This window comes from Pelodiscus sinensis, chromosome 1 (assembly GCF_049634645.1).
Source record: "Pelodiscus sinensis isolate JC-2024 chromosome 1, ASM4963464v1, whole genome shotgun sequence".
Taxonomy (NCBI): Eukaryota; Metazoa; Chordata; order Testudines; family Trionychidae; genus Pelodiscus; species Pelodiscus sinensis.
This window is the reverse complement of record NC_134711.1, coordinates 290,443,031-290,467,217: the sequence shown is the minus strand read 5'-3', so window position 1 is coordinate 290,467,217 and position 24,187 is coordinate 290,443,031. Positions and strand designations below refer to the sequence as shown.

General features: G+C 44.6%; 1 long non-coding RNA gene across 1 annotated transcript in view; it reads right to left on the bottom strand.

Moving 5' to 3' along the window:
* The window catches only part of LOC112545516 (uncharacterized), a 59,095-nt gene extending 37,314 nt beyond the window's left edge, over positions 1–21,781 (bottom strand). The window contains exon 1 of the long non-coding RNA XR_003089005.2: positions 21,423–21,781. This is a non-coding gene — a long non-coding RNA (uncharacterized LOC112545516). The remainder of the gene's footprint in view (positions 1–21,422) is intronic.
* Between the last annotated feature and the right edge of the window lie 2,406 nt (positions 21,782–24,187).

The window sequence follows — 24,187 nt, the reverse complement described above, 5'->3', positions numbered from 1 at the left end:
TGGAAGGATTTTTCCCCCTAGCATCATCCATCATGCCTTTCTGGCATTCAATATAGAACCCTGCTGGCCAGCCACCCACTCAGTCCAGCAGAGGGGAAGGAGGATGGGTATTGAACTGGATGTGAGCAACACATCTCAAAGAACAACAGTTAAGAGAAGGTTAGTACATGTTATTTCTTCTTTGAGTGCTTCCTCATATCAATTAGGTGATTACCAAGTCCAAGTTTTGGAGGCAGAATAGGAGCGCACAGGTTTGCTGATTGTAGCCCCACTCTAACAAAAGCTTCATTGTCACTGGCCTGCTGGGTGACACTGTAATGTAAGGTGAAGGTATGTAGTAATAACCATGTCGCTGCTTTGCATATCTCCTGGATTGGAACACACTCCAGGAATCTGCCCTTGTGGAATGCACTGTAAGTTGAGGGGCAGGTACCTTCACCCAGTTATAGCATGCCTGGATGCAGGATGTGATCCATGACAAAATCTTTTGGAATGAGGCTGGAAGCCCTTTCATTCTGTCAGCTAGTGCAACAAATAGCTGAATGGATTTCCAGAATAGTTTTGTTCACTTGATACAGAAGGCTTATGCCCAGAGAATGTCCAGCAAGTGACGTTTTTGCTTCCTACTGTGTGAGTGCGATTTGGGACAGAACACTGGGGGTGCATCTACACAGCAAGGCTTAACTTGAAATAAGCTACGCAAATTGAGCTACATCAATTACTTAGCTTATTTTGAAATATCTTATTTCGAAACTGGGAGCATCTACACAACACTTATTTCAAAATAGAGCACTCGTCCTCCAACTTCCCTTATTCCTCGTACAATGACGGTTACAGAAGTCAGAGTAAGTAGTCCTCTAGCTTGACAGCATTTCAACATTATTCAAAAATAACTGCCTGCTGTGTAGATGTGGACTAAGTTATTTTGGAATAAAGTTGATGTGTAGATGTACCCTGGGAGAAAAATGTCCCGGTTGACATGAAATTGGAAGACAGAACAAGCTGGCAGATTATTTTAGCAGGTCATTCTACAGTGCCATGTGAACAAGTTGGGAGAGAATATATTCCAAGAAAGGAGAAATGCATCCACGATGGAACCTGGGCTGTAATTCATGAAGGAGCAAAACTGTTGGCACTTCCTGTTTCATCACATGGTGAACAAGTCTATCTGGGGAAAACCCCACCATTGGAAGACAGAGTTTATGATGTCGTAACTCTCTGACATTAAAGGGAAGGAAGAGCTCTGCCTCGGACCAGAATCCTTGTGTACTGAAGTCTCCCATCTAAGCTCCCCACCCCAACACTGACATGTCCGTCACCGAGAGGGATGGCTGGAGTCTTGTGAAGGGAACACCCACACATGCCACCTGCAGGCTGAGCCATCAAAGGAGGGAATTAAGGATCAGATGAGGAAAGAAAGATGACCTTGTCCAGATTGTCCCAAACTGGCCGATACCCTGGGTCCTGCCACACTTAAAGCAGTCAGAGTCTGAGCCTCGTGTGCTGTACCACCTAGGAACAAGTGGCCCACATGACCCTGAAGCTTTAGACCAGGGGTGGGCAATAATTTTTGGTCAGGGCAGGGCCTAAACCAGAAGAGGTGGGGCCAGGATGCTTCTGGGCTTCCCCATCCCTAGACCATGATTGATTTGGGGGTGGAGGAACCCCTTTGCCCCCCCCTTTCCACTAGGCACTCATGACCCTGAAAGTGCGGGAAGAGACTGCACGCTCCCCCACCCCCAGACCAATCAGGACCTGGGGGCTGGGGAGGATGCAAAGACTCTTCCCACCCTATCCCCTCCTCCCCAGGAGCCTGGGGCACTTCCAATCAGGGCCTAGGGGCAGGAGAGCTGTGCAAAGTGTCCTTTACCCTGCCCCCGCCCTGTGTGGGTATGTCTACACTACCACCCTAGTTCGAACATTTGCATCTTTCCGGGCGCCGCCATTTTTAAATATCTGCTAGTTCGAACTCCATGCCCGCGGCACAGACTAGGTAGTTCGGATTAGGCTTCCTATTCCAAACTACCATTACTCCTCATGGAACGAGGTGTACCGGTAGTTCAGAATAGGAAGCCTAATCCGAACTACCTAGTCCATGCCGCGTGCACGGAGTCCGAACTAGCGGACATTTAAAAATGGCGGCGCCTGGCAAGATGCAAATGAAGCCCGGGAAATTCAAATCCCGGGCTTCATTTGCAACTTCGGTTGCCTACATTAACCACCCTAGTTCAAACTAGGGTGGTAGTGTAGACATACCCTGTGAGAGTAGAGCATTTTGAAGTGCCACAGGCTCTTCGCAGGGCGGGAGGAGGAAACTTCACAAAGCTCCCCCACTTCCAAGCCAATCATGGCTTGGGGGTGGGGGAGCGAGTGACATCTCCTTCCAGCCCACGGTGGCCCTTTTGCCCACCCCAGCTTTAGGCAATTTCTTGCTGTGGTGGTAAGGAACTGAGTCAACTGATTGAGACTTTGAATGATGTTACTTAGAGACCAGAAACTCAGTTCCCGGAAGTACTCCCTGGCCTGGGTGGAGTCAAGTACCACCCGTATAAACTCTATTTGATGAATGGGTGACAGAGTTGACTTCTGAACATTTGGGAGAAGGCCCAGTTTGTCAAAAGTTGCTCTGAAGAAGCCAACTTGTGACTCCACTTGCACCCTGAAGCAGCCCCTGATTAGCCAGTAATTGAGCTATAGAAACACCTGTACCTGTCGTTTGCACAGGAACACAGCCACAACCACCAAGCACTTGGTAAACACTCAAGGAGCCACTGAGAGGACAAATGGGAGGACCATAAACTGCCAGTGCTGATGATTTACCACAAACCTGAGGTATTTTCTGTGGGAGGGCATGATCAAAATGTGAAAGTAAACATCCTTCAAGCAGCAGCTGCAGTCACAGCCACCCCTGGGGCAGCAACCCCGGCAACAGCTGCTGCAGCCACAACTACCCCAGGAGCAGTGACCCAGGCAGCAGCCGCTTCAGCCGCAGCCCCAGCAACAGCCCCAACCAGTGAGGCCATCCACAAGGATCGGACATGCCGAGCAACACCTGGAGAGCTGAGCAGTGCTGGGAATAGTAGAAAATGGCCCAGGGCAGAGGATTGTCTTCTGGGAGCTCAGTGCACTTCGGCCAGCATCCCCGCTGCGTAGACAGTGAAATCCTCTACTGCCAACAGTGCCCTGGGCTGGGACCCGGTGCAGCGGGAGGGCCCAGGTCCCTGTACCTCCCTACCCCTCAGTACCCTGCTCCCTAACAGTGTGGGGAGACTTACCCATGGACTAGGCCTCTAGGCCAGAGTAACTCCAAGAGAGAGAACTGTGTTTGGCAATAGGCTCGTAGGGACATATTTGCTCTGCAAAAAAAGGACATTGACCCCCAACTTTGGGGCATCCCAACCATCTAGGGGTCCTCTCCCTTGACAGAGACCAAAGAGACAATGCAAAACTTGAGTTTCTTCATGAACTTGAGTTCTGACAGGTCTAGGATGGGCCTGAGACTACTTTTGGCTTTCCGATTTAGGAAATACTGGGAATAGAAGCTCTTGCCTCGCAGCTCCTGAGGAAGATCTTCTACTGCCCCCCAGTGATAACAGCAAGTGCACCTCCTGTATGAGGAGTTATTTGCGAGAAGGGTCCCTGGAAAAGGACAGGGTAACAGGGTGGAAGGACAGTAGGGCCAAGAATTACAGGCAATATCTCCTTTCTACCATGCAGAGTACCCAGTGATCTGATGAAACATGAACCCACACAGAGTAGAAAGGTGACAGTTGGCATAAGAAAGTAAGGTGAGACATATCCAGTGTCCAGATTGGAATATAGCCCCTAGGCATACCTTTGAAGGGCCTGCTTGTGGCCAGCAGACTGCTTCACCTGACCAGAGCCTGAGCCTGACAAAGGTTGGGGCCTTCTCCTGTTGTTTCTACTTCACCTGTGGGAGAAGTTCTGCCTATTTCGAGGCTGGTATGAATGAGGCAGGGGCTGCTACTTAAAATATTTACACTGATTCACCCAAGTGTGGAGATCCAGAGACTTGAGGGTGGCCCTTGAGTCTTTCAGGCTATGAAACTGGGAGTCCTAGACCTTATAAAGATACCTGTCTCTTGGCTATCCACAAAGTTATGGCATGGAATGCTGAGTCTGCCATGTTGAGGGCTGTCTGAAGTAAAGTTTGGACAACCAGCTTGCCTTCCTCTATTAGGGAGAAGAATTCTGCTCTGGAGTCCTCCAGCAACAACTTCATAAATGCGGTCATCGCTACACCCCTGAACAGTGCAGGGAAGCTGACCTAACCCCCAAAGCAGACAGTGCTAGACTGATGAAAAAACTCTTCCATCAACATAGCTACCACCTCTAATTGAGGAAGGTTACCATGGATGAGAGAACCCCTTTCCTTGGAGTAGGTAGTTTCTACATTAAAGTGCTACATCTGCAGCGCTGCAGCTGGGTGGCTGTAGAGTTTTATGGGTAGGCATACCCGGAGCATTGCACAAAGCAAACTGTACATTAACAGTAAGCATTGTGGCAGGCAGGCAGAGTTGTAGGAAATAGTTATTAAATTATTATATGGAATGTAGTATCTGCAGGGACATAATTCCAGAAAGAGTAGGGTTGGAGAGCATGGTTTCCCCTCTCACCTCTACTATAACACAGAGATCTCTGTATCCTATTCCTTCTTACTGGTCAGTGAAAGGGAAAAAAACCTGGGGTGTTTATGGAGCTTCAAGCCCTTCTGGCAGCAGCAGGGTCTGATGAGAAACCCAGATGTCCCATCCCCTTTCTATCTCCTCTTGTCCTCTAAAGGAACACAGGCCCCCTCCCTGCTGAGCCCCCGTCTCTTCCAAGGTGAATGTGCAGGGAGAAAATCTGACAATCCATAGCATTTAGATGTTTGGCATAAAATCTATGGGTGAAAGCCCAACTCCACTGAAGTAAACATTAAAGTTCCTCATGACTTCAATGGGCTAGGATAATGCAGGAAATTGCATCAAGCAATTTTTAAGTAGTCTGTATAAAAATCCACAGAACTCCCATTTTTATGTTTACACTACTAGAGCCTCACCATGTTAGTCAAATCTAAATGACAGTATTATAGCAGTGCGTAATGTGTCCTTGCACACAGCACAGCCAGCCAAACAAATGCACAGAGGCCTGTTTTGGGAACTCTTTCTGGTGTCCTCAGTTCTGTTCCCTTGCTTTGTATGAGAGCATGCCGTGCCCTCAGCAGTAAGAAAGAGAGAAAGTGAGATGCAGCTATGAAACAAAATAGCTGGGCTGAGGCTGTGTAATGCCCATAGGCAGAACTGAATTAGGACCTCTGAAGCTTAGGGCATGAGCCTCTACAGCTTGAACTACAAAGCGAGCAGGCTCGCAGCTAAGGCTGTAAAGCACACTCATTCTTTCTCTCTGTAAGTGGTACGTGCCACTACATGGGACAGTGAACCAGACCCAGTAAGTATGCTGGTTACATACTTCCGCTACTGAAGAAGCACATCTCGCACTTCAGAGACCCTGTTGGAATCCCAGACAAATCCGCCTGTCAGTTGTAATACTTACAGGCAGAACAGAACATTGGACCTCTAGAGCTTAGTGCATGAGCATCTACAGTTTGAGCTAAAAGCCAGCAGGCTCTCATCTAAGGCTTAGAGTTCACTCATTCTTTGTCTCTGTGAGTGTCTCAAGTGCCACTTACATGGGACAGTGAACTGCACCAAGCAGGTGTATGGGTTCACTGGTGCAGCCACTTAGCTCTCCCAAGTTCAAAGGGCCAAATCAATAAAGCTAAGATGGGATGGAAGAGGGAAAAACAGGCTCCTGGGAAAAAGGAGGACTGTGCCTCTCAACCCAAGATGATGCAACATTGCCTTATGCCAAAAGAGGTAATCTCCCTCCTACCATCAACTACTATAGATCCTTACTAGCTATATTCATGGAAAATTCCATTTCAGTGCTGTCATTTCTCTTAAAATATCTCACCACCACCACAAGGGGTCTCCTATGACCCACCTAGAGCACTAAGGATTAACCTGTTACATTTCTATTCTATTCCACATTCCACCCAACATTTAGAGTCTTGCATCACAGGCACTATCTTTCTGACTACTGACAAGTGGGTTGGATTCCATCCTTTCAATAGAGGCCCTTAATCAGCCAGAGAATTAGAAATTCCTGCTCAGTGATATGAGACACTCCCTCACCTCAAGCATTAGAGCTAGTCAAAAACAATTCTTCTTTGAGTGCTTGCTCATATCCATTCAACACAGCTATGTGTGCTTGCCATATGCACCAGTTCCAGAAGATTTTTCCCTTAGCAGTATCCATAGGGTGACTGGTTCCAATGCCCCTTGGCATGGCATGCAAATGCTGTGCTATATAGGGTGCTGCTGGACCCCCTCCACCCTCAGTTCCTTCTTGCCACCAGTGATGGTGCTTGGAACTACATTACAACTGCTCTCGTTGTTGGTTATATTCTTGTATTTTAGTCATTCACGTGTAAGTATCTTCCCACCATGTGTGCCTTTTCCTCCCTGCCTGTCACTCTGTAACTATGGACCACTCCAGCCCACCTCCACCCCCCTGAACCTCCCTCCCTGTCCCTCTTCAGAGACCCTTCTCATGAACATTTGCTCTAGCAAGAAGTCAAAGTGTTACTGTGGATAGGCGCAGTGGAAGAAGTTCCACACTGTCACAGGAACCAGGGGTTTTATTCCTGCTATTTTTTAATCCCCAAGCCAAGGGTGGACTTCATCCCATCCTGGAACTGTGAGGCTTGAACTGCTACCTCATAAAACTTGAGTTCTGCGTGGTCTCAACTGGCCTCCATCATCCCCTTCTTGGATCCAGGGGATAGTATGCCACCCTCGACCTCAAGCATGTGTACTTCCATATCTCACTCCTGGAGGATCTCAGGTGCTTCCAGTGATTTATGGTAAGTGACAGTCACTATCAGTTCACTGTCCTCCTGTTCGACCTTGTAATGGCCCCTTCCGTATTCACCAAATGTATGTTGGTGGCAGCAACCTACCTGAAGCGCCAAAGAGTGCAGATCTATCCATGCCTGGATGACTGGCATATCAATGGCCAGGAAGCAAGAAAAATAGTGAAATGTTTTCACTAAAAATTCTCTCTGAGTGAAACCTGTGTCTGGGCTGAGTAAAGTATCTGGAGTCTGGTTCATGAAAAATGATGGACAGGAAAAATGCACATGAATAAACAGTGTTTTAAAATATAGTTTGGCCTTTGGGTAAGTGCACAACAAGTCCCAGTTCTAAGGTCTGCAAGGACATAGATCTTCTGCTCTGGTCATCAGCGTCCACTGTAAACTGTTTGCTTGTGCAGCCGCTCAAGACAGATTCAAATGCCACCCTGCTGATCAGCAGAGTGGTAGTTCTGATGAGCTAGGTTTTGTTTCCACTGGTGATGCATATTCACACATGCCTCAGTGCACGTTAAAAATGTATTATACACGTGGATGGAAAAAGTCTGCACATGGATGGAAAAGATTAGAGGGAAGATTGCTGGTCATGTTATTGTCTTGGCCTGTTAAGCAGCGAAAAGTCAGTTAGCTCCAGTTCAAAGGATCAAGTTTCCCAGCCTAGTACTTAACCATATCTTCAACCTTTCTGGGATTGATCAGACACCCTTTGGGAAAAAGAGGGCCTGTCATTATAACTGGCTTTTCCATAGAAGGCTTATGCAGGGAGGGCTCCTAGTGCTTTCCCCATATTGTGCACTTACCCAAAGGCCAAACTATATTTTAAAACACTGTTTATTCATGTGCATTTTTCCTGTCCATCATTTTTCATGAACCAGACTCCAGATACTTTACTCAGCCCAGACACAGGTTTCACTCAGAGAGAATTTTTAGTGAAAACATTTCACTATTTTTCTTGCTTCCTGGCCACCCAAAAGAGTGAGGGGTTGGGAGCAAAGGGGAAGGTATTTGACTTCTAACTAGAGGTAAGGCAGATGCAATATCGCTCTTGTAACCTACACACATGTAATTGGTAACAGTGCCTGGTTCTTGGACTAAGACTGTACTAATTTCCTCTGATTTAGCCAACTCCTTCCCCCCCTCCCCCGCCTCAAAAAAAATCTAATCTAAAATCAGATCTGGAAATTCAGGAAACCCACCGGCCACTACATTTAGCAAAACATTTGCAAGTCATCCAAAGACTCAATTTCCTTCCTCAAAGGAATAACACAACAATGTTTATTTTGTGAGGAGCTGAAGAAAATCCCTTTCTGAGCTCATACAGTAGGTCTGCTGTCTTTTTGGCTCAACCCCCTTGGAGCATCCAGGAACTGAGGACAACTTGTTTCCTTTTTAAAGATTTTTTTTAATCGCGACCTCACCACTTCCGAATGTGCAAAATGTCTAGCATTACACTGCTAGCACCAAATAAAAACTTAAGTCATTTCCACATACCCTGCTATAAAGGGAGAGAAATGATGATAGTAGAATTCCATTGGCTTTAAATAAACAACCTTCCTGTCCTCTAACAATACTGTGCTAGTACTATAAAGCTTTTCTGACACATTACTTTAAACATTAGCACATGGAAATGCCAGCTCGGCACTTCAGGAGCTGCAGTTCAATGCCAGGAGCTATTAGTCACATTAAGAAGTCTATTCACAGTATACTGGGTACAGGAAAGTGTTTGAAACTTCCTGCTTCGCTCCTCTCATGCAACTGTCACCCTACCCCCACCTTGGTTAAATCCAGACTTGTGGGGAGGCCCAATCAACATCTCTTTTTTGGCTTTCGCATTTGTAAAAGTTAAATGTCAAGCCCTGTAATCTCTGATGCTACCACTTGTCTTGCTACAATCAGATGAAGAGGAATGATGAGGAAAGGTAAGTAAAATAAAGTTAAACAAATAGAAGAGGTTAAGTGAAAGCTCTGGTCTAAATAAGCAGTTATACATATAACTGTGCGGTCTGCATGGGTGTACTACACCCTGGGGCAAACATTGCCCTCCTTTACACCCAGCACAGCCCCACTGACTCCAGGGTAAGGCCACCAACTCCCCAGATGGGAAGCCATTTGCAGCAATGGTATCCAGTCTTTCTGGTCCAGAAGTATTGGCAACTCTATTCCAGAAAAGGTTGCCTAGTTGGGGCTAGAAATTGCCTCACCTGATTTAAAAAAATGTCTCCCGAAGAGTGTGGAATGTGGCAATATGTATCTTCTTCCCATTACTCAAAAGGAAATAGAAGTAGAAGAAAATGTTTTACAATCCAATCAATCAGTTTACTATGAATGTATGTACTTACCTGATTTTAAAAGGGGATTTAAAAACATTATTGAAAATTGCTATTTACAAAACAGTCATCATGGATAATCATCAGCCTATTTTTTACTGCTCACAAGAAGGAAGGCCAAAGAAACTGAAATAGACAGATAATTCCTAGATAAAGATATAGCCAAAAATCAAGTAAAGAAAAAGGCAAGACTGCTAAGAGGAACTCTGGCAAACCACAGTCAGACCATACTTCTATCTTAACTTTATACTTTTTTTAAAAAGGTAGTTTTGTGATTGTCCTTTAGTACAAGCACATTCCATTACTGATCTTAGGTAATGTCAGCCATGCTGTCATACAAAATGGTAAGTACATGTACAGGGCATAAGAGGGGCTATAATCTGTAAAAGGGAATGTTGTGGCCATATATCAATTGAAATGGTCTGCAATTCAGGGAATAATTGTTTTGAAACCATCTCACATGAATTCACCTTCACGAGATTAGAGGCTGATGTCACTATGAGGGTGAAGTCATCAGCCATGACTTAAGTTAATGGGATAATGCCAAAAGAACTCAGTGGCTGTGCAAAACTTAACTCCTTCCAAGCACTGAGGAATGCTGAGAACACTGTATTTCTTTCGTTCACAGCATTTTCTCTGTCATTGTTAAGCTTTAGCACAGAAAGAACAGTGATTGACCAATGGGCTGAGCCTGAACTGTGTTTCAAATGCTGCTGTGCATGGTCTTGATGTCTGGACTTTTTAATACTATATGTCAAGTGGAGCTTCTAAGTCACACAAACTAATAGTAAAGCTCAGAAAGTATTTTATACTGTTGGAGTTCCTGTCCAGTTCCTGTAACACTTACTCATGAGAATAGTCCTTACTAACTTAGGTCACTGAAACCGATGGGAGTATTCTTGCAAATGTTGCAGGATCGAGTCCTCTAATGTTTAGGAACACCAGGGTAGAAAGGGATCTGGCCCTTTCTGGTTATGGTTAGGGGCTCCTGGGCAAAAAGTCCTAGACATCATGATTTTTCCACTTGTGATTTTTTCCCCTGCCAATGATTTTCACAAAGGGTAGGACACCAGCCCAGTGTGAAGGGGAAGACTTGGTGGGAGAGAGGAGGGCTGGTGAATGAGCCTGTCCTAGCATGAGGAGAAGATGAGGCCTTGGAGGAGATGCTGGCATGAGCCCTTCCTGTATTCACCAGGTTAACGCTCCCCTCAGGTTTGGCACCCTGCCCCTCATAAGAGGGAGAGGGGAGCACAAACCAGAGCCATACTGAGACCCTGCATGCTAATCACAATGCCTGTAGCAGGAGCAGGGCACTAAGCCTAGCCCCACAGGACAAGACCCACAGGAGCCTCTGCTGGGGGCGGAGCACTGGGAGCTGGCCCAGTCCCTCAGGACATGAACCACAGCCGTCATTGCTGCCTGGGGGAGTGTAGAGTGGGCTGGGCTTGCTCTCCAGTACCCCTCCCATGGTGCCTCCCTTCATCCCAGGTTCAGATTAGGGTTGCGATGCCAAGGCAGAGGATGCTGACATGGGTTGATGACAGGGTAAGGAGGATGGGAATTTTTAATAAAAAATCAGCAAGAGGTCACCGTAACTCATAATCTTTGCTAAATGTATTGCAACAGCTCTGTGATTTTTGATAAAAATTGCTGTGACAAATCTGCAGTCCTAACTGGTGCAAATATTGTCTCAGAAGTAATAAGCAAGCCAGAATACCAGTCTTTGCAAGAAATTGGACCACAACAAAGTCAGTACAAGCCAGCTTTAGACAACCTGTAAATCTTGTTGAGATAAAAGCATGTGATGTAAAGAGTCATTTAAAATCATTAGATTCATCCTGGAAAATACAGATATTTTTCTTTGACAATGAAATACTTGCCTATGTGAGAGCAATAAAAGGTTGTTCTATCCTATGTTACGAGTTGAACTGTAACAAGTCAAATTCACTGATATACCCAATGAACACTCCCAGCAACACTAATATATACTATTTGTTACAACACCTTACACCTAACAAGAAGTATTTTCATGAACACTCAGGATGAAAGAAAAATGATAGGCCTGATCTGACCTACTCAAGTATACATCAGGAATAAATCTGATGAAGTCAGTTAAGTTACACTGTTCTAGAGCTGGAATAAATGGAATTAGAATAAGACTTTGTACTTCTAAAAAAATATTGATTTTGTTAGACACATTATTTTTATTTATTTATTTATTTATTTAAATATTTTTACCCCGCCTTTCTATTTAAAATATTCATTATAAAACCCCTAATTTATTCTTCGGTATTTCTGCTGTTTGTTTAATCTGTACCAGTAATATACTCAGACCTCCATGGCTCAGGAGCCAAATTAGCGATCAATATTACCCAAAAAAGACACAGTAGTGTTAGTTCTTTGTTTCCTTTACTGTAGTACCATATATTCTTATTTAAGTAGTATGAGAAGGGAAATATTTACCCTCTCTCTCTCTCTGTAAAAATAATTCTCACCAAGAAGTGATTTATCAATTACTACTATTTTATCAACTACAATTGATCAATAACATAGTAAAAACAATCTGATTGGTTAATAACTTATATTGGTTAATAAATAAATCACACAGCATTTTAATATCATGTCCTACAAAGAGCCACAAGAGATGCATTAATGAGCCACTCGCGATTCACTAATCTCAATCTGATTATCACTGCTTTATCAACTTCCCTAGAGCTTGGTCAGTAAAACCAGATGGGTCATTTCACTTTCTGCATCTTGGACATACACACATTTTGTTCTTTGGTTTAAAATGCTGCAGGGAATGGTAAAATTTATTCTATCAAACCAACTCTATTGAAATTAAAAATATGTGAAAGCACAAACAAAGACACTATGAAAGATCCAGTTTGGAAGCCTCTATAGAAGACATTAATATTTTAATTTCAAATTGACACCAGTGGGACAGCACTTCTCTAAGAATCTTATTGCAGATAGGGTGTCATCAAGAAATTGACAGACAAATTCAAAAGGGGCTTTGTTTATCTCCTAAGCACTAACACTAAGGCTAAATGAAAATGTCACGTTAAAACTGTATTTCAACAGAAAATCAGGTTTTAAACAGGCATAAGGATCTTGCACAAAAAGGGGTTTTTGCGCAAAAAGGAAACGTCCACACTGCTTGTTTTTGCGCAAAAAACCCTTGTGCAAAAATGGCAATATATTATGCAAATGAAGTGTGACAAAATGCTAATCAGCGCTTCATTTGTGTACTCTCTGCCAGCAAAAGCCAGCAGTATAAACAAAGCCCCAGTCTCCAACTTCTGTGCCTAAACCACAAGTCCATCCTTCCCTCCCATTTTTTGTAATTTAAATGGGGATGGTTCTGTGGCACATCACAGACTGGGCAAGTTGAAAGTTTCTTCTCACCTCAGACTTCACCCATTTTGGGCTTAATCTTATTGCCAAGTCAGTGTGAAGACTGCCAGTGATTTCAGTGGGAGTTGGATTGGGCACTAGGAGACTGGCATTTCCTTCAGCTGGAGAGACCTTAGCACTCCCCTCACAATGTAGCAAGAAGGTGTGAGAATTGGAGGCCAACTCTTGATGACCTATTACTTTTAATATGTGAAACACCAATCTCACATATTCAAAGATCCAGCATCCATCTACTGTGCTGAAGGGAAGAGTGGAGGTAATTCTATGCTTTTCATTATGCTACTTAGTGCGCCTTAAAAAAAAAAACAAGAAAAGAAACAAAACTTACAACTTGTAAGTCAAGTCCTGAAAAGGGAAGTTTCTAAGTTCTTAATTATAATTTGTTGTGAGCTTTCCAATACCCACTAGTTCTGTGAGGCTGTTGGCAGCTGATATATTTTTCTAGCTTGCTTGACAGAAATATGAAATTACATATCTTCCTTCATAAGATGGTTTCTAGGGCCCTGGCTCTCTCTGACTGTCAGTGGATTACATACTGAGGTTTTATGTCAACATCATGGGCAGCAGGTAGAAGAGGCCAGGGGACATTAAGCCTCCCCAAACAGGATGTGGCATACCTCCCTTTGGAGGTGCACTGCTGACCTGTCATCTTTTGGAGCACTGCCTGCACTTTTCCCCCACTTTGTCCCTGAGCACCAGCTGCTCACTACTGAACATTTGGTAGGCAGGGCTGCACCCATCAGCTGGTTGGCAGGGCCCTACCACTCGCTCTTCTCTGCCTCCTCCCTCTGTCACTTTTCCTTACAGCAGGAGGGGGCAGAATGGAGCAAGGAAGTGGTGGGTGGAGAGGCCTCACATAAGGGGGCTGAGCAGGAGTGGGTTCTGGGGCAGAGTAGAGGTGGAGCATGGATAGGGCCATGGGGTCAGAAGGTCATGTGGGGGCAGAGCAATGGGTGGAGCCAAAATCTGGGCCCTGGAGGAGCTTCCAGCATTTGTGTCCAGCCTCCCCAAATGCCAGAAGCACACCCTACTCATGGTCAACATGTAATAAAAAGAGAAGTTTTCAAAAACATTAAAAACAACTCTTGAATGCAATTCCATCCATCTTAGATTTTGAAAAACCCATTGGCCAGATTGGGCTGGGCCCTCTATGGGTAACTACATTAGGATGGAAGACCCTACATTGAGAGCAGTCATTAATCTGACTCTTATGCTGTGTTCAAGGACTGGGAATTTCCAGCATCAGCAAAGGTCGGAGACCCCAAAAGACGTGGGCCAGGGCTCCACCTTCTTCCACACCAGCCAACAGGGCCAGAGTAGCTCAAAAGGGAAAACATGCTGCATCATTTTCAAGGGCTCTCCCAGTGTTATCTTGGCTGAAGCTGCTAGAGAGGGTCAGGAATAAGGGACTGTGGCTGAGCCTAGGAGTATCTTAGCTCCATTTCAAAGGAGAATAAAGAACATAGGTGAGCTATAGTAGAACTGCATGATTGACCGACCTGCCCAATTAACTATGATAGCTCCTGCCTTCTTCCTGCTTTATTCCAGCTTTGTTCCCCAGCTTGGTTCCTAACTCTGACTCTGAGTCTACTTGCTGCTCTAACCACTAGGCAGGACTGCCACGGTTCTGACCAGTAGGCAGGACAACCCACTTCCTGCTTGCTGAATCCAAATGGCTCTGTCATAGAATCTGTGAGTTTCCTATATGACACAAGGCAATATGTGACACAAGGCAGTCCTTCCCACGCAACAGGACACTTCCTGAATTCAACATAGATTTAACAGGACTGATCTTCTGGTGCCCAGTCCTGTGATATGCTAAGCACCTAATGCAAGATGATGCATGTCCCCATGATCTCCTACAGTTACCTCACAAGACAGGCTTGGCATCTTACAGAATCTAGCCCTTACACCATGAATAAAACTAATGGCACCTCCACTAGTGAAGGAAGTATCAAAACACACACTAGGAACAGAGATCAGAAGCAAAAATCCAATACAAGTGATACGTTACTCACACGGGTATGCCGACGGATTTCAGTGGGACTACTCACATGAGTGAGGTGGGAAAAATTCAGCTCGTAGCCCTACAACCTGTCTACACTTTGGCTCTAAAAGAAAATATTCTAAGTGTTTTATCAATATATACTGTGATTTACAGAGATGCTTGAAAAACAATCTTTCATATGTATAGGCATTGCAGCTTTAATTTTGAAAGCTGTCAGTGTTTCATTTCCCCGTATTAGATGTCCCTTGTGTTGTTTGCTTGCCCTTTATATTTCCCTCGGCACACTAGAATTTCAATAATAAACTCACAAAAGTTTACTTTTTGTTATCTGATCTTTAATTCTAGCTTTTCCCCTATCCACGTTATGGCTAAGGAGATATATTTTCAATAGCATAAGGGAAACTCATCTGCTAATCTGTCAACAAGACACCCAACTGTAATGTGTGCACTATAGTTGTTTTGCTGTGCACAAAATGTTTGATGCAGATGTTTTGACACATGGGTGATAGAGAAAATGAAGTTTGCTTTTTTAAAAAAAATTGAAATAATAAAAATACTATGTTTTTTATTTAAAATAATTAATAGTGCACTCCATACAGATGAATATTTGACTTCTCAATATGTCTATTCCATTATGTCCCTTTGCTGTTTGATACATTGGAAAACATAAGTCTACAGACCTTGTTTTATACTTGCTACAAATCAAACTCATCCAAATACTCTCTCTACAGCTGCTATTAAAGATGAGATTCAAAGACTTTAAAAAAGAAAAAGATATCTCTGTGAAGCTACTTCCCATTTTACATTTACAGCTACAGCAGCTATTTTCTTAATTGTCAGTCCTATACTTTGCACTAATTATTGTGCCGGAAATCATATCAACTGAGAACTGATTAAAGCACATCTGTTTCATTTCAGAACAAACATTACACTGAACATGAGTTCCTGCTCTCTTGCTCCACCTCATTTAGTTGCTTTTGCCAAACCCTAGCTAACAAACATCACATTAGCAATCCCAGCTGAGCTAGTCACAGGCCTCATTAGATTTTGGGATGCTCTTTTGTCAACTCTACCTAACATCCACCTGTGAGGGGGCTTAACCTGTGAGGAATCTCAGTTGAGGGAGAGAGTATAGAGCATAGTGTTGGGCAAAGAAAACATAGGAACAGAACATCCTGTGTCAGACCAATGGTCTAGCTAGCCAGTATCCTGTTCTCCAACAGCAGTCAGCACCAGATACTTCAGAGGGAATGAATAGAACATGGCAACCATTGAGTGATCCATCCCGTGTTGCCCCTTCCCAGCTTCTTGCAGTTAGAGGTGACGGCTATCCAGAGCATAGGGTTACAATCCTGACCATCTTGGCTCATAGCTATTTATGAACTTATCTGATTCTTTTTTTTTTTTTAAACCTGTTATAATTTTAACCTTCATGGCATTCCCTGGCAATGAGTTCTACAAGTTGATTGTGTGTTGTGTGAAGAAGGGCTTCTACTTGTTGTTTTAAACCTGCTGCTTATTAATTTCATTGGGTGAGGCTGGCTCTTGTTTATGTGAAGGAGTAAGTAACACTTCCTTGTTCAGTTTGTCCACATGATTGATGATTGTATGGATGTTTATCATGTCTCTCAATCCTCTTTTTCAAGCTGAAAAGTTAGTGTTTTTAATCTCTCTACTATTTTCTGTGTTTAATCTATCCTTTTCATAATGGTTCCTAATATTCTATTAGTTTTTTTATGACAGCTGCTGCACAATTGAGGTGATAGTTTCAGAAAACTATCTACAATGGCTCCAAGCATTGTTACTTGAAGAGTAACAGCTAAGCTGCTCCCCTTGGCTGCAAAGGACGAAACAGAGCCAATGGGAGCCATGAGGCTCCATGGCCACAGTGCTGGTACACAAACAAACCAGGGTGGCCAATTAAAGTGTTTTCATGGTACACTTTCAGAAACACTGGTCTAGACCATCCCTGATAGATGTCTATCTAACCTGTTCTTCAATACCTCCAGACAGCCCATCCATATAGGTGAACGAGGCGGTCTCCTAGGGCACCAAGTTAAATGGGACACCAAATGGTGGCGCAATATCATTGAGGGATTTGGAGGTGGGGGCACCGATTGCATGGTTCGCCTAGGGCGCCAGTTGCTGGCAGCTAGTCTAGGGCCGCCCCTGTCTCCAGAGATGGAGATTCCACAACCTCCCTAGGCAATTTATTCCAGAGAAGGGTGCCTCTCCCTGCCACAGCAGCTCCAAAGCTTGGGCTGCAGGATAGCCATCTTTCTTCTGGCACAGCATGTCCAAGCCAGGCCTGGGTTCAGGACTGGGCACGGGCACCTGTCTCCTAGCTGTGGCAAGTCAGAGGCCAGGCTAGGTTTGGGCTGGAGAGAAGGTGCCTGTCCCCTGGCCATGGTGGATCCAGCTCAGGTTTGGATTGGGAGAATGGTGCCTATGTGCTGGCCATGGCAGGTTGGGAGCCAGGCTAGGTTCAGGCCAGAGGACTGGTGCTATGGATGTTAAAAAGGGTTTAGAGAAGTAACCGTGTAATCATTAAATATCCTAGTGGTTACATGGTCAACTGGTTTTGGCCAGCTGGGACAAGCGAGGGACCGGTGGTGGAAGGGTGTCCCTGCAGCTCCCAGGGAGCCGCCTGCTGCCCTGCACTATGGGCTCTGCAATATAAGGTTTATACTGCAGAGCCCACAGCACAGCCAACTCCCTGGGAGCGGAGCTGGCAACCAGGAGCCAGTGCATATAAGCCAGCTCCAAGCACGCACTGGCTGTCGCTGCCGGTGCCACTCCCAGGGAGCCAGATGCAGCCCCGCACTGCAGGCTCTGCAGTATAAGATCCTACAGTGGCTCTCCAGGAGTGCAGTCGTTGGCTGGGAGCCAACGTGCGCTGGGAGCCAGCCCACATCTGCCGGGCAGAAGGGTTTAACCATAACAGAAACCAATAAGCTGAAGCTTATCAGTTATCTGGTTCACCGGTTAAACTCTTATACCCCTAACTGGTCCCTCTTCTCTAGTCACAACAGGTCCACTGGGACTGGGTTCCCTGAGTGTCTGTACAGCACTTAATAGGCTACTGTGTGGCCATGCAGTCATGTAGCTTACAGAGAACTTAGGAGAGCCCTTCTCTTTTATCCTATGACAGCTTACTCACCTAAGAGTCTTTGATGAAAGTTATGAAATAGGAAAGAACAAGTTAAAAATTATTTCAGACAAGTTAGATGTCTTCACATCACCAGGTCCTGATGAAATGCATCATAGAATATTCATGGAGCTGAGCGAGGAGCTATCTGAGACATTAGCTTTGAAAAGTCATGGAAGGCAAGAGAGGTTCTTAAAACTAGAAAAAGGCAAATACAGTGCCCATCTATGAAAAGGGAAATAAGGACCACCCAGGGTGCTACAGAGCAATCAGCTTAACTTCTGTAGCAGGGAAGATAGAGTGCAGCAGGGGAGGTTTAGATTGGACATTAGGAAAAAATTCCTAACTGTCAGGGTGGTCAAATATTGGAATAAATTGCCAAGGGAGGTGGTGGAATCTCCCTCTCTGGAGATATTTAAGAACAGGTTAGATAGACATCTGTCAGGGATGGTGTAGGTGGAGCTTGATCCTGCCTTGAGGGCGGGGGGCTGGACTCGATGACCTCTCAAGGTCCCTTCCAGTCCTATGATTCTATGATTCTATGACAGACCTCGTCAAAGCTTTCTGAAAGTATAATTACACTATATCCACTGGATCACATGTTTATTGATCTCTTCAGAGGAATCTAGCAGATTGATGAGGTATGTTTTCCCTTTACAAAAGCTGTATTGACCCTTGCCCAACATATCATGTTCATTTATGTGTCTGACAGTTCTGTTCTTGACCATAGTTTCAGTATATTTAAATGTTACTGAATTTAGGCTTACTGGTCTCTAATTGCAAGGATCACCTATGGAGCCTTTTTTTAAAATGGCATCACATTAGCTTTTCTCCAGATTATTGTACTGCCATCATGTCTTCCTCTTCTACGAAAAATGAAATCTATCACGTCAAGACCACTTTCACCAAATTTGTCTTCCATCTTCAATTTCCAAACAATATCTCTCTGTTAGAATCAAGTCTAAAATGATTTCCCGTGGTTACATCCTCAACTTTCTGAAACAAAAAAGTTGTCCCCAGTACAATCCAAGAATGTATTGGAAATTTTGTGGGTTTTGTCATATTTTTCCAACAGAGGTATAGGTTGTTAAAGTGCCCCTTTATTCCAATAATTTAAAATATAAAAAATATAGTTTGGGAATTTGAAGATAATAGTTGCCAACTTTTTCACCATCTCACTTGTAGGTACAACATTACCTGCATTCTTTGCGGGGCAGTGTTCTTTCCTTATACACTGTCAGCAAATACTGGTAATACCAAAAGTACACATCTTTTTCATTCAACCACTGTTATTACTATTCTGCATTATCTAAGAAAAGTAGGTTAGCTGGGAAACAAGCTCTGACACCAGAAAGATGACAGTGAGCACAATTTTTCTGTTCAGAGTTTCTTCTTCACTTCAGCAAAAGCCAATAATATGGTTTCACCAATACACTATGTCACATAATTTGTGTGGGTTCTCTGCCTCTATGCACTTTCACTTCCCTGTTATACTCTGTGACCCAATGGTGTTAGAGAGGCTTGCTGTTGCTGTAACCACTTCTGCTTCTGAGTATGACTGGGTTTCTAATCCAGAAATCACCACCCACTAGATAGGACAGTGTATGTAATTGTTGCTAAACTAGTAAAACAAGAAATTAAGAACTAACAGGTGGCACAATGGGTGTATTTGTTTTTATAGGCACCTGTTTAATCCAGATTCTCTTCACCAAAGTCAATAGAAATATCAATCATGTGAATGTGGCCTGAGAACAAACATTTGGCTATAACAATTAAAAACGAGTCTCATGGAAATATCTAGAAACTGAACTAATTTTAGCCAAAATGAACTTTTGTGAAAAATGGCAGAAAGTTTGATAATGTTTCTGTCCCCTGGAGGGTTATATTAAAATAATAGGCTCCATTTCTTTTGATTAAAAAGACAGAATATAAAATTAACATGGCACGTATTAAATGGATTAAAAATTGGCTTATGAATAGGTCTCAAATGTAAAAGGAGAATCATTGTCAAGCAGGTGTTTCCAGTGAAATTCTACAAGGATTGGTTCTTGGTCCTAAGCTATTTAACATTGTCTGGAAGAAAATATAAAACATCATAGACCACTTCTTTTGAAAAAGCAAGCCGCTTTTTCGAAAGAGAGCATCCAAGCAATCTGGATGCTCTCTTTCGAAAAATCCCTGTTTGCATTGAAGAATGCCTTTTTTTTGAAAGAGCACTTTCGAAAAAAGGTGTTCTTCCTCATAAAATCAGGTTTACTGTGGTCAAAAAGAACTGCCGCGTTCTTTCGATTTAGTTTTTTTGAAAAAAGGCCACTTTTTAAAAAAAAAACCCTGTAGTCTAGACACACCCAAAGTGACTCTGAAAAAGATTCTGGTGGAAAATCAGCTAAACATGCATCCCAATGTGATCCTGAGATGCATACACAACACATTCTTAAATAGAAGTAGAGAGATAATTTTAGCAACACATTTGGCACTGGTGCTACTGCTGCTGGAATACTGAGTCCAGTTCTGGTGCCCACAATTCAAGGATGTTCATAAATTGGAGAGGGTAAAGAGAAGAGCCTCCCTTCCCCTATAGTGACTCTAGGCAACACACATGCTTATTAGACATAGTAGATAAAATTGTTTCACGTGTTATTTTCAAATGTTATTTTATAGTCTTAGGTCTTTGATTTTCCTAAAGGTGGAAATGGCACAGGAAATATTGTTTTCCCACTATACATTTATGAAAGAATGAGTAAAGGGGAAAATACAGAATGATTATATGCCATTATGTTTCAATTATATACAGTATTATCATATTGAACCATTAGCGGAGTTCCTGAAATAAATCAAACTACATTGTGACTCTGAAATAAATCGCATTTATGATTCACCCAAACATGTTTTATTGTTAACATTCTTCAGATCAAAGAAAGAATATGTAGAAAAGCCCAGGAGTGTTTCTTTGCTTTTTGGGACTGGGATTTTGTGAATAAAAAGCACAAAAGAAGCCTCTCTATTTAGATGCCTCTTTAGTAGCTGAGTCACGTTCATATAGCTGGACATGGAGGAAAGTTTAAAACAGCCTTGCAAAATCCTACTCCCATGGGGTATTTTTTTAAATCAAGTATCATTAGCATTTTTATTATCAGAGTAAAGGGAAAGCAAGTATACTTGTGCCTTGGATAGCATATTTCCATGACAATTTTACATGATTGGTTTAAAATATTGTAGTAATCATTTAGGGGAATAATGAGTAATTAAAACTGTTAGTTACCCTTGCTCAGCTTCTTCATAACTATCTGTGACCCCCACAACCACAGTAGCTGAACACCTTACAAGCTTTAATGAATTCATCTTCACAACACCTCTGTGAGGTAGGGAAGTGCTATTATCCTGATTTTTGGGGAATTGAGGCACAAGGAGACTAAGGGTACATCTACACAGCAGGGCTAAAGTTGAATTAAGCTGCGCAACTTTAGCTATATCAATTAAATCAAAATAGCTTAACTCGGCTTTTGGCGCTGTCTACACAGAAGGAAATTAAAGAAAGAACACTCTTTGACTTTCCTTACTCCTTGTGAAGAGTAAGTTACTCACCTGGTGCAGTAATGTCTGTTCTTCGAGATGAGTGTCCCCGTGGGTGCTCCACTGAAGGTGTTGGGCTTATCCCAGTGCCGCAAGTCGGAGATTTTTCATCAGCAGTGGCCCTACCAAACCGCACATGTGCGCTTGTTGCCTCACACCATTTGCGCTCTTTCATGGAGCACGGTCCAGCCCTGCCAGTTCCTCCTAAGCTGGGAGCACCTGAAAAAGATAAAGACACTAGCTCTGAAGCAGGCAGGAGGGCGGGTCATGGAGCACCCACGGGGACACACATCTCAAAGAACAGACGTTACTACACCAGGTGAGTAACTCTGTTCTTTGTCGAGTAGTGTCCCCATGGGTATGTCTACACTACAAAGTTAATTCGAACTAATGGACGTTAGTTCAAATTAACTTTGATAGTCGCTACACTAGCACTCCGCTAGTTCGAACTTAATTCGAACTAGCGGAGCGCTTAGTTCGAACTAGGTAAACCTCATTCCACGAGGATTAAGCCTAGTTCGAACTTACTAGTTCGAATTAAGGGGTGTGTAGACCCTTAATTGGAACTAGTGGGAGGCTAGCCCTCCCCAGCTTTCCCTGGTGGCCACTCTGGCCAACACCAGGGAAACTCTATTGCCCCCCTCCCGGCCCCGGCCCAGGGCCCCTTAAAGGGGCACGGGCTGGCTACGGTGCCCGTGCCAAGTGCAAGCCTGCCAGCACCCAGCCAGCAGACCCTGCACCTGGCACAGCTCGAGCCAGCCACCCGATGCCCCCAGCCCTCCCCCTCTTCCTGGGACCATTCTGGCAGCTCCCGGGAGCTTGCCCGGGACCGCAAGAGGCGGGCACCCGCCTGGTCTAGTGCGGACATTGTGGACCTCGTCCACGACCTCTGCACTAGGCACAAGAAAGTGGCCGGCTAGGGCAGGAGAGCTGCCAGCCTGGCCACCCAGGAACAGGTGTGCATGAAAATCAAGGTGGTCCACTGAGACCCCCGACCCTGAGCCCTGAGCTTACAATGGCCGTACTGGGTCAGACCAAAGGTCCATCTAGCCCAGTAGCCTGTCTGCCGACAGCGGCCAACCCTAGGGACCCTGGAGGGGATGGACCGAAGACAGTGACCAAGCCATTTGTCTCGTGCCATCCCTCTCCAGCCTTCCACAAACTTTGGGCAGGGACACCACTCCTACCCCCTGGCTAATACCACTCCATGGACCCAACCTCCATCACTTTATCTCACTTCTCTTTAAACTCTCTTCTAGTTGTAGCCTTCACAGCCTCCTGCAGCAAGGAGTTCCACAGGTTGACTCTTTGCTTTGTGAAGAACAACTTTCTATTACTAGTTTGAAGCCTGCTACCCATTCCTTTCCTTTGGTGTCCTCTAGTCCTTCTATTATGGAAACTAATGAAGAACTTTTCTTGATGCACCCTCTCCACCCCACTCATGCTTTTATAGACCTCTATCCTATCCCCCCTCCGTCTCCTCTTTTCTCAGCTGAGAAGTCCCAGTATCTTTAGCCTCTCTTCATATGGGACCTCTTCCAAACCTCTGATCATTTTAGTTGCCCTCCCCTCTCCCACCCTCTCTCTTCCCCTCGCCACCTCCTTTTCCCAGTCTCCCCCAGTTTTGTTCAATAAAGAGAGATTCTATTTTTGAACACAATTGTCCTTTATTTAGTACATCAGGAAGAGGGGCTAGGGAAGGGTAAGTGGAAGGAGGTGAGGGAGGAATGGGGCACAAGCCCCTGATGGGGAGGACTGGGCTGGCTCTGCGGGCTTCTGGGGGTGGAAGCTCTCCTGCAGCCCCCCAATTGCCCCCTCTCCCCAGATGGCAGCCTGAGGCAAGTGCAGCCGGGCTGATGGCCGAGTGCTGTGATGTGCCCAGTGTGGGTACTCCGGGCAATCCAAGCCAGGACTGCTTTGCAAGCAGGGCACCCCTGAGAACTGTCTGTCCGGGGTGGGGGTCGGGTAACTTTAAGCACAGCCCTCAGCTAGCCTGAGACAGCAGCTCCATGCTCTAAGTCCTCATCTGATGCCCTACCGGCACTGCTTCCGGCCATCCTTAACCCCGGTTCAGGGTCCACTTAATGTGGACATGCTAGTTCGAATTAGCAAAACGCTAATTCGAACTAGTTTTTTAGTCTAAATCCGTTAGTTCAAATTAGCTTAGTTCGAATTAACTAATTCGAACTAAGTTAGTTCGAATTAGCGCTGTAGTGTAGACATACCCCATTGGTGCTCCACTGAAGGTGAGTACATAGCAGTGGTCCCGTGCTATTGATGTGCTTCAGACTCATGGTCTCTGTGCTGTGGATAGGACTGCCTGGGCCACTGCAGAATCATTTCTCAGTATATTTGTAAGGGCGTAGTGCCTGGCAAAGGTCGGAGTAGGGGACCAGGCATATGTCTTGTAGTGGTACGCCCTTAAGAAAGGCTGCGGAGGTGGCCATCCCTCTTGTGGAATGGGTCCTCGGTCTGTGCGGTAACGGTCTATTGTGCAAGGAGTAACATCGTGTGATGCAAGACACAATAAGGTTGGAAATGTGCTGTGCGGATAGCTGTTGGCCTTTTGAATGTTCTGCTATAGATAACAGAATGCGCTGCGATTTTCGGAAGACGCGTGTTCTTTCGAGGTAAAATGTAAGCGCTCTTCTGATGTCCAGTGTATGTAAACGCATCTCTTCAATCAGGGGTGTCCAAACTTTTTTCAAAGAGGGCCAGATTTGAAGAAGTGAACATGCGTGAGGGCCGGGTCGGAGGCGGGCGGAGAGCACAGGGCA